An 11,841-nucleotide genomic window follows, 5' to 3' on the forward strand; every position below is an offset into this window, starting at 1 on the left:
CAGGAGAGGCAGGATTGCCTGTTGCCACGTACGTGTGCTCTTCAGCAGACGAGGGAGAGAGCACCGATTCTGCACGATGACAAGCAACCAGCAGCAAAGAACGGTTACATTTGCAAAAGATAGATACTGTCGAATGATCGATGGAGTTCACCACTAGCACTAAACGATTAATGACAATTTTTGCCTCTCCACTGCACGATTGTACGCCATGCATCCAGGTCAGAGTTCGAGTCATGATGCAAAAAGTTTCTTTGACAAACATTGAACCTCCAGCGTTATATACTCCTTTCATTCCAAATTGTAAGTCCTATCTTTTTTGGTACATAGTTTTCACTATACACCTAAATATACATTATGTTTAGGTATATAATAAAATTCATGTATCTATAACGAGGGAGTATAATTTGTGTACAAAAAGTGTCTGGCCGGTTGACCTACGGCTAATCTGCTAACAAAGACAAATTCATCACTAATGTGCAGCTGATGATCTAAGGCAAATACTCCCCACTTGGGCATGTTACACAAATACACATAGGTTTATATTCTATTCATTTGTATATATAGGGGGAAACCACACACAATACAACATCATTTCTAGTTGGCACTTCATTTACTGAATAAATTAAAGTGGTAGTTTATAAAATCTGATATGCTAACCAAGTGTCCACTACTAGCCATAACATAGTAGATTAATTTTATAAGAAAATAATATGGACCAGTCGAGTTCTCCTTCTTACTATTACTAATTACAGACCCGAACGGAGGCATCACATTAATTCTCACCATACATGCTAGGAAAAAATAAATCGTAGAAATTCTCACATTGACTAAAAACATCTAGCCTTTAATTTCGTAAACTCTAATGATCATCGCCGATAATAGCCATTGGATCTATTGCAATTTTAAAAAAAATACTCACCTCTGCCATTATAAAAAATACATAAAGTAACCCTATAGTTTCTTCATAGTAAAATTCAATCATATTTTTCTGGCCCTTTAAGAATACTTTAGAGTAAAAAGTCAATCATTATTAGACTTAAGTATTAAAATTCTTTTGAGGTTAGCATTATAACCCCCTCCGAGATCTCACTTCAAGCTTTATGACTTATCTTAGGCAACATGGTGCATGTTTCAAATGATGACTTATGTTATTGTAATATTGTACAATATTTAAGAACATACTCTACAACCTGAAATCCTTATTTTAAAAAAATTGAAAAAGAGAGTTATTGTAAGATATAATAAGCACACGATTTTCAACTTAACTTGAGAAGGGAAAAAATCTGTAGAAGTAATAAAATTTGAGAAAACAAAATTTAGACTCACGACTTCATAATATACGTGATGCAACAAGAGTTATCTTAATTAATGGTAAGGTTTCAAGCTAATTTCATATTAAAAATATATAGAGGTGCCATACAAAGGAAAAGTATGAATATATATGAAAAACATATAGATTAGTCCGTTGAAAAATAGTAATTAATAAGTTTAAAATAACTATATATATATATATATATATATATATATATATATATATACTATAGAATATGTATTATGTATATTGTGTTAGAAAATAAACAAAGAGAAAACATATAATTTAATCTATTTAATTCTTTATTAGTCACACGTATTAAACGGTAACTAATACTTATATCTCCTAACATTCTAGCCCGTGCTGGTTGATGGACTAGTACTTCATAATTTGAGACAAATTTTGAATGCTTTGATACCCTTATATTTTAGGACAAAGCAGAGTAGCATATGGATAGGAAACGACAAGCTAGAGTTTATTCCAAGGCATATTATAGACTAAAATTATTTATTACATAATCTAAAAAACAAAAATCAAATACAGGAGAAGCTGGTAGCTAAAATGCATATCCCCTCCACCTCCTTATTATTCAAGCATGCCCTGGTTTCAATCGAAGTATGTTATCCCATAGTTGTTTATTTCTGCATGCTACAAGATACATATATGCACAAAATGGTTGCTTCTGGCAATCAATTTGATAGTGTCTCACTGGCAAGCGTTGCCAAATAAACATCTACCACTACAAATAAACACTTTGTTAGGGACGTTGTCGACCAGGCGGAAGTAAGCAATTCTCCAGCCCTTCTTGAATAACAGGGCACAAAAGACAACCCAGATACCCACTATGAAGCCACACTCAACTCCAAGATAAAAGAAATATTGCCCATGACTTCCGTTTATTCGCATGTGGCCTTGCTTTGATGTGTCATTCCCTAAACAATTCTTTTGAAGAGGAGGCCCACAGAGGCCTATGTTGCCGGTATACATTGATGGATTTCCAGAATATAGGGTGTCGAGCTGTGATCCTGATGGTATTCTTCCTCTACTGATAGACTTGCTGGTATTTCACCTGAAAGCTTGTTTCTTGAGAGATCAAGAGATTCCAATGATTGCATAGCCCCAATGCTGTTTGGAATATTTCTGCTGAAGTAGTTCCGAGAGAGATTTAAATTCACCAATGCTTCCAAAGTTGTTATTTCTTCTGGTATTTCACCAGATAAATAATTTGAAGATAAGTCAATGCTCGTCATATTTGTTTGAAAAATCCTTAAAATTGAACCATAGTTGAGGTCTTGTCCCTTTGTAGACAAAATAACACTAGGATAAATGTCTGCATCTTGCGCATAACCACAAATGCGAGGAAGTGTTGGATTTTTATGTCTCATTGCTGTCAAATTTAACAGTTGTCTTGGGAAATAACCAGATATTCCATTATGTGCTATATCAACATATTGAAGGCACTCAAGATTTATCATTTCGTTCTGAATGTTCCCTGAGAACGAATTGTGACTTAGCCGTAAAAAACTCAAACTCTTTAAGTTTCCTATCCATATAGGCAACCTTCCATAGAAATTATTGCGCGCCAAATCTAGGATTTCCAATCCTGTGCAGTTTTGCACAAATGACGGGAAGTTTCCAGAAAATCTGTTGTTATGCAAATTCATAGCTATAAGAGACTCTCTATTTCCAAAGCACTCTGGAAATTCTCCCTCGAAAAGGTTGTTGGCCATGTCTATTCAGCCCGTTCGGTTGGCTGATTCGTATCATTGCTGGTTCGTGAAGAAGTACTGCTGGCTGGTTTGTGTGAGAGAGAAATACTGTTCCGGCTGAAAATTTACGATCGTTTACGACAAGCCGCAGCCAAACGATCAGGCTGATTACCTGCAACTCCTCCCATTCGCAAATGCATCTAGGAATGCGACCAGTAATGCGATTGGAGAATAGCGAAAACACATTTAGGTTTGGAAGTTTGGTGGGCAGATGTCCTGAAAAGGAGTTCACGGAGATGTTCAAGTAGGTTAGGTTTTTGGGCAATGGTGGTATTTGACCGGTTAATCGGTTAGAACTGAGATCCAAAAAGTCCAGTGACGACATATTGTCCATATTTCTCGGAAGACTCCCACTGAGTTGATTGTTTGAGACGTCCAATTCTTTGAGATTTGAAAAGGTATTAGAGAACCACTGTGGGAGTGTGTCTGCTATACCTGTGCTTGAGATATCAAGATATACAATATCCACTTGCCACTGCAACCAGGAAGGAAACAAAGGGCCTATTTGGCAATGTGCAAATATTCCTGTAGATAGTCTAAATGGAGGTTTCCATTCTGCACTGATCTTAATATTCAAGGAATTATAGGACATGTCTATGAACTGCAAACTCTTTGCACTGTTGAAGTGCTCCTCTGTGATCACACCATCCAACTGATTGCCGTATAGGTCAAGGGTTCTTAAAGTAGTAAAATGACCTATAAATGTCGGCAGAGGTCCACTAATATTGTTGCCATGGAGATCAAGAGTAACCAAGGCGGTTAATTGCCCCATCGAATTTGGTAGCATTCCAGTGAGGTTATTTTGTGCCAACTGCAACTCCTTCAATCTGTTGGACGGACAAAGTGGGAGGTTCTCAAATAACTCAGTTATGTCACCATATAAGAGGCTCATCTCAAGGTTTAGGATTTCCAAATTGCATAGATTCTTTAGGTTCGCGGTCATTATTCGCTTTCGTGGGCCACTGTTACTTGAAAAATCAAGAACTTGCAGCGATGTCATGCCTTCTAGTGCAATAGGAAATTGACCGTAAAGGCCACATCCTGCAAGGTTGAGGTACTTGAGGCTTGTTATGTTCCAAAACCAACTGGATCGAATTGGATGCTCAAAGTAATTGTTGTGGAGATCGAGCAGCTCGAGATTCGTGAAGTTAAGGTGTGGGAGCGATTGGTTTACGCTTGTGAGTGAGCAATAAGAAAGGTGAATGGCCTTCAGAGAAGAAGGAATCCTGTTCAAGATCCGAGGCCAATCAGAAACGGTGCTGAGGTTTACCCAGCTGAGGTCAAGGTATTGTAGGAAATGTAAACGTGTTAGCCACGACATGTCTGTTGAGTATGCATCTAGAGAATTTGAAAGGTCCAGATACTGTAACTTCGACAGGTTGCCAAGTTGAGGAGGCACAGTGCCAGAAAATAGTATGCCGGAGAGATTAAGATACGTTAGATTGTTCATGGAGCCCAAGAACTCCGGAATACGACCAGATGACCCCTCGAGGTTATTCATGCTTAGGTCAAGATGTTGCAGATAATGCAAGGAAAGGAAGGAGCTACTTATCTCGCCGACCAGACCATTGACGAAGTCGTAGCCGTACTCATCATCATCTTCTATCAGTACGTTTGGGAGTTCAAGCTTGAGAACATGGCCGGTCTGATTGCTGCAGCGAACACCTCTCCACCGGCAGCAGTCCAGCTCGTCGTGACCATCTCGCTGCCATGATGCGAGGATGCCGACCGGATCCCTTCTGATGCCATGCTTAAACATCAGCAGGCCGGGCATCCCTCTCGTGCGGTAAACAGCAGCTGGCGCATGGCTGGAGCTGCTGCAGTGCTCGGGCCGTAACGAGGAAGATGCTGCAGGCGGCGGCTGCGATGAGGAGCAAGTACTTGGCGGCTGAGCAAGGCATGGTGAACAGTAGCTAGCTCTAGGGGGGCCTTTGGCAGGGCTCATTGAGCAGCTTCTTGAGCAGCTTTTGCTCAAGCCCTACCAAACGCTCCGATTCAAAATGGCTTCAGGCCAAAAGCCACCCATGAGCCACTCTTCGACTTACACTGCAAACCATGAGCCAGAGAAAGTGGCTTCTCCCGGCTCATCTCTATCCCAAACAGTAAAAAGTCGCATGTGCCCTTGACTATTCACCAAAATTACAAGAAACTTGCCATCGCTTGCTCATATATAAATTAGGAAGAAATAAATAGAAGGAAAGATAAAAGAAGAAGAAAAAGGAAAAAAAAGAAAGAATCAGGGAAAACATGAAGAAAAAAGGTATATCTACTAATTTCATTCCTCATATATAAATTATATTATCAACTACAATCACACATAAAACTCATATATGCAACCACTATACATATGCAAGGGCACAATGAACTATACATATGCAAGGGCACAATGGACAATTGACATCTTCTATACATTCTAAAAAGCTAGGAGAAGCCGTTTTGCCAAACGTTTTCGTACAAAATAAGACAGAGCCAGAAAAAGCTGCTTTTCCATAGGAGCCAGAGCCAGAGCTATTTTTTCACGAGCCAGAGCCGTGCCAAACGGGCCCTAGCTATTTGCCTGTACTGGCTGTCTGGCTCGAGCGCGTGGATTTGTTCTTTAAGGGCGGATCCAGGATAAGCTCCCCGGGGGGCTAAATAATGAAGATTAAGGCTAGAGTTAAGAAAATAATGGTGATTTAGAGGCTAATGAACAGTATTTTACATGTGATTTAAGGCTCCCGAGGGGGGGCTGCAGCCCGGGCAGCCCCCCCTGGATGCGCCCCTGGTTGCATATATAGCAGAGGGATTTCAAGTTTGCTAACAAGCTGCGTGTGAATCCGCTATTCGTAGTGCGAATTTGAGCAAAATCATATTGGCTAAACTGTAACGGGTCGGCCAGTGGGTCAAGGATGTAGCAGTCAGCAGTGATTCTGCAGTCATCCATCTTTATTATTTGGCCCTAGACCTAGTATTTTTTGTTAGCACTACGCTAAATCAACTTTAAACCTTTAGACTCTCTCTCTCTCTCTCTCTCAGTCAGTCAATCCTGACAGTGGAGTCAGATGTCATGCATCATATTGTCCATGGTGGTGGTGACCATGGGGTAGGCTCGTAGCATGAAGTGCCATGTACATTGGCTGAAGATGTTCAGAATAATTAAGCCCCACTTATTTGCATTGGGGAGACAACAGAGATCTTGTACGTGTTCCCAAGTCGGTGTAAGGGGGAGAAGCTGAAGAAAGTTTTACTTATAAGAGTTGTGACACTTGCATCACTTATAAGTTTGGCCATCTGCACGAGGTCGGGAAAAAAGCAGCTCCTATACTCGGCTATTCCCACCTTATACGGCAACTCTAAAAGATCCAAACGGGTACAACGCCATGTTTGAAGAATATAGAGCTTTGTTGACAAATAATACATGGTGTCTTTTTCCAAAGTTGCAGGTACGAATTTCACCACCTATTCCTCGGCGAACTCCAACCGAATCATCATATTTTTCGATCTTTCCCTACATTTCACTCATATTTATTATATCGTAACTAATGATAACATATTATAAATGATTTCGATGTAAATAATGTTACTATGCAAAAATTTAAGAACTCAGAAAAAAAAACACATCCCCAATAGAGGCCCTCAAATCACTTCGCCCCCTGGGCCTGTTCCTGGGCACTCCATGCGTGGCCCCTACTTGTACCATGAAGCCGTTTTCGCTAGCCAGTGCTCAAGGTTCACCCTTTCGCGCTGAGTGCAACCCCACCCCGGAGCACCTCCATGCCGCGGCACCCCACCGCGCCAAGTGCGACCGCATTGTTGAGCCCCTCCCCGCCGAGGGTCGCACCAAACCTTTCCATGCTGGGACGCACCTACCTGTGGAGCACTTCCCTCTTGCTGGTGCCACCGCTCTACATGCCTGAGTCTCGACCTCGTCGATGGTGGAGAGCAGAACATGGTGTACCCATTCGACACGACACGGGAGGCAGGGCTAGCCAAGGATGAAGGATGGCACCGAGCCACCGATATGCCCTGTTCGCTTGGCTGATAAGCCATGGCTGAAAGCACTGTTGGTTGATTTGTTGTGAGAGAAAAATATTGTTCGTTGGTTGAAAAAGTACGGCTTATATGATGCACATGACCACAAGCTGCATCTGCATCACATACAGAGAACAGCATCAGCGGGGCAGAGACTCCAACTCCACAAGCAACTCGAGCATAAGACGTGCCCCTCCCATATCCATCGTTGTCAAAGTCGTACTTGAAAGAAAAAAGAAGATAAACACCATGATTAATAAAGACAGACATTTTGTGATGCCTGATGCTTTTGCTTTTTCTGTGAAGAAATGTAAAACTGGAACTTTGCCATTATATTAAAAAAACTAGCATTATTACGAATCCTCTATACAGTGATGTAGCCTCATATGTAGTCCAGAGTTCCAGGTTTACAAACTCAGCTGTGATGATACAGGAAGCAATACAAAAAAGTAACTGTTGCACGTTCTTCTTGTGGAAAATACTGCTACAAAATCGGATTCCGACACTTGAAAAGGAAAACAGTAATAGCTACGAAAATATCATCTGCACACGAAAACGATGCAACATTGGCACAAGGCGCACCTGTCAGGCTCCGTGTTCTCTCTGGAGAGAATTTTTTACAGCAAGCAGCTCTTTGATGATACCTTCTGTCAACATTCTGCTTGAAGGCAATTCCTGGCGCAGGACACTCCAATACTCAGAAGTGAAGCAATACAGTCCGTCTTCCTCTTGTATGATGAAGAGTCACCGGTGGTATGCAGCTCATTCTCAAGTTCCACTGACAGGCGTGTGTCAACAGCGTCCATTGTTCTGTTACGGAGGGCTAGAACAACGAATTCACGGAGGCTTAATCCTTCTCTGAATCTGCTGTCACGTGACACTCTAAAAATTGCTCTTTTTGAAATAGGGTTAAAAAGATTTAAATTTGGATTTTTGTGCTCATTAAAACATAGGAAATAAAAATTTTCATGAAATTAAAATTTATTATAAGGTTTAGAAACATGTTGGTGCATACATGTTGCTGCGTATTTATTTTTATGATGCTTGGGGTTGATCAAATTTTAAAAGAATTTGAATTTAAATTGAAATTGGGTTTGAAAATGAGTTTAAGAAAATAGAAAAGAAAATTTTTATTTATTCCTTTCCTTCCCTTGGGCCGGCCCAGCAACCACGAGTCCGCGCCGTCCTTCTCTCCGCGGCCCAGCAATGTGCCGTCCACTCTCCGCTTGGTCTCGCTGACCAGTGGGCCCAACATATCAGCGTCATATTCAACAACCTTGAATCGTACCCGTGTCGGACTCCGTCGTCGAGTCCGCGTCCGCCGCTGCCACGACTCCGCGCGCTCACACCTCCTATTGGCTCGAGCGCGTGGATTTGTTCTTCAATTGCATATATAGCAGAGGGATTTCAGGTTTGCTAACAAGCTGCGTGTGAATCCGCTATTCGTAATGATGCGAATTTGAGCAAAACCATATTGTCTAAACTGTAACGGGTCGGCCAGTGGTCAAGGATGTAGCAGTCAGCAGTGATTCTGCAGTCATCTATCTTTATTATTTGGCCCTAGACCTAGTATTTTTTATTAGCACTACGCTAAATCAACTTTAAACCTTTAGACTCTCTCTCTCTCTCTCTCTCTCTCTCTCTCTCTCTCTCTCTCTCTCTCTCTCTCTCTCACAGTCAGTCAATCCTGACAGTGGAGTCAGATGTCATGCATCATATTGTCCATGATGGTGATGACCATGGGGTAGGCTCGTAGCATGAAGTGCCATGTACATTGGCTGAAGATGTTCAGAATAATTAAGCCCCACTTATTTGCATTGGGGAGACAACAGAGATCTTGTACGTGTTCCCAAGTCGGTGTAAGGGGGAGAAGCTGAAGAAAGTTTTACTTATAAGAGTTGTGACACTTGCATCACTTATAAGTTTGGCAATCTGCACGAGGTCAGGAAAAAAGCAGCTCCTATACTCGGCTATTCCCACCTTATACGGCAACTCTAAAAGATCCAAACGGGTACAACGCCATGTTTGAAGAATATAGAGCTTTGTTGACAAATAATACTATGGTGTCTTGTTCCAAAGTTGCAGGTACGAAATTCACCACCTATTCCTCGGCGAACTCCAACCAAATCATCATATTTTTCGATCTTCCTCTACATTTCACTCATATTTATTATATCGTAACTAATGATAACATATTATAAATGATTTATATGTAAATAATGTTACTATGCAAAAATTTGAGAACTCAGAAAAAAAACACATCCCCAATAGAGGCCCTCAAATCACTTCGCCCCCTAGGCCCGTTCCTGGGCACTCCATGCATGGGCCCTACTTGTACCATGAAGCCATTTTCGCTAGCCAGTGCTCAAGTGTAGCACCCGGTTTTAAGAATAAAACCAGATACACACCATATGTGAGTCCAGGAAGTCAAATCTCACATATAGCTACAAATAAGAGTAATATCATAAGACAGTGCTTATTACATAGCGTATTTGTATAAAGAATACAACCTCATAGTATAGACAGCGAAAAGACAACTCCGATCTTCAGGTGAAGACTCCACTTCCACAGGGACAACTGTCTGGTTGATCACAAGCCTAACTCCTTCAAACTCTAGCAATCTGGTATCCATCCGGGATTTTTATCCAAATAATTGAAAAAAATAAAGCAACCGTAAGTACATGTCGTACTCAACAAATATAACATGGGGTTTATGAGGCTCAAAAGGCTAACACTGGTTTAGCTGCGATTAGCTTTTAATTGTCATAATTTTAGCATAGGAGTAGCAACAAGTTTATCACAAGCCCATATAAACACATGATCAGGTAAACATGAATAATGAATAGCATAAACAGTAATCATTAGTGAGCAACTTTATCATCAGTATCATCAATGTTCATCATCTATTCCGTAAGGGTTCCAAGACCGCTCGTGACCGTGAGCACGGCTGATATACCAGTTTTACACTCTATGGAGGTTGTACACTTTCACTGTGAGCCATGATTTACCCTTTCACCCGAGGTCACGAGCCTCTTAACCCACTACTAAGGAAGGTCGGCAGGGTTCACATGAAGCCTTTCAAAGGTTTGTCTAACAAGTTAGGCCCGCTAGATTCACTCGGTAAACAGATGTAGAGCCATCTTTCCGATGGCACAATGACATGTAGCCTATACACAAGGGGACAGAGGCCGCACTATACCCGATTCGGCAAGCCATTCTTACGTCAATAAAGGTAATCACTTATAAGATAGAAAAGGTCCTCATACTGAGCTAAAGCTAGAGCCATGTAGCCCTCACAGTTGTACTGTAAGTCCTAGATAATCACTTGTAGATAAGTCCTTAGGGAGAGAAATCTAGAGCACCATAAAAACAGCCCAATGCTCTAGCCCCCTGGTTCCATGTTGCTAAAAAACATCTTTGAGTGTTTATTGCATATTCCATTAGTCAAGTTATAAGATCATGGTTGTAGTTGAGCACTAGCGTCACACTACCCAAAGCAATACCCCATTGGTATCAAGGAATCCAGGATATCAAATAGCTAGGAAAATTACTACGGTATGGTTGCCAAGGTAGACACATGCAGTATGAATTAAATGATTAAAAGTGTATAGGACAACAAGGAAGATCCCATGCTATACTTGCCTTAAACTTTGATCCTTCTTCTAGTCCAAGCCTTCAATGGAACTTCTTCTTGATCAACACGTAAAACTCACCGACTGGACATGATCATAAAGCATCACACAAGCATCCATGCAATCATACACAAAGCAAACAATAGAACTAAATTAGAGTAGTACACTAAACATAAAATCAAGATGAAAAGTTTGTAAAATGAATCTACATCTCGCTACGAACACATAGACACGAAGAGCACTCTAATCGGAGCTACGGTGAAAAAGATACATCTACCGATAAATTTGCTTCGAAAAGAAACTATAGACTTTATCTATTTTAGCTATATAAAACATGTATAAGATACTTCAGAGAAATACCTTAATTGAGTTAAATCAAATTATACTTGATTTAGAAAAACAAGGTAAAACTAATCACCTAATTGACCAAGGTGAAAAGCCTAAGTTACTTTAAATTAGAAAAATTCAATTGCATAATCATTATTTCAGTTAGGCATTAAACCATAAAATTCCAGAGCTTTTGACATGGAAAACATTGATACCAATGCATAGATTATGTCGTTACGAACCTAACGCAACTTGAACGGGTCAAATCGGAGTTAAAACGGAGAAGATATGGCCTAATGAAGATAGTGTCAATTTTATAAATATTTTGAAATCAGTTTTGTATTAAAAATAATTAAAAACCAAATTAAAACAGTCCTGTGGACCGAGGCTCATTTTTGAGAAAACACAGGGGTCAAAATATAAAAACTAGGGGCATTGATTGAATTAATTTGACCTACGCTGGACGGCGGGTTAATTACGCAAAACTACAGGGACTCTTTAGCAAAATTTACACGCTGACCAGTATTGACCCGATCTGGGTCGCTGATCTTGTGTTCGACGCCCAAAGAAGAAGGGAAGGATGGAGTCATCGGTGTGTTGCTTCCAGACAGCGGCAGCGCCATGGTTGACGGCGAGAAGCTCACCGGTTATCGATGAAAGGGCGGTTCTGTGTGCAAAACTCGATGGGGAAAGCACGGGAGGAAAGCGCGGGTGACAGCGAACTCACCTAGGTAGGGCTTAGCGACGTGGAGTGGACGGAGGCGGCATGCGGTGCAGCAGGGCGGACGGC

General features: G+C 41.0%; 1 pseudogene; it reads right to left on the minus strand.

The window, feature by feature from the left end:
* Nucleotides 1-2,017: 2,017 nt before the first annotated feature.
* On the minus strand, nucleotides 2,018-4,982 carry LOC136488516 (receptor-like protein EIX2; annotated as a pseudogene).
* Nucleotides 4,983-11,841: the final 6,859 nt, after the last annotated feature.

This window comes from Miscanthus floridulus, chromosome 10, assembly GCF_019320115.1.
Source record: "Miscanthus floridulus cultivar M001 chromosome 10, ASM1932011v1, whole genome shotgun sequence".
NCBI lineage: Eukaryota > Viridiplantae > Streptophyta > Magnoliopsida > Poales > Poaceae > Miscanthus > Miscanthus floridulus.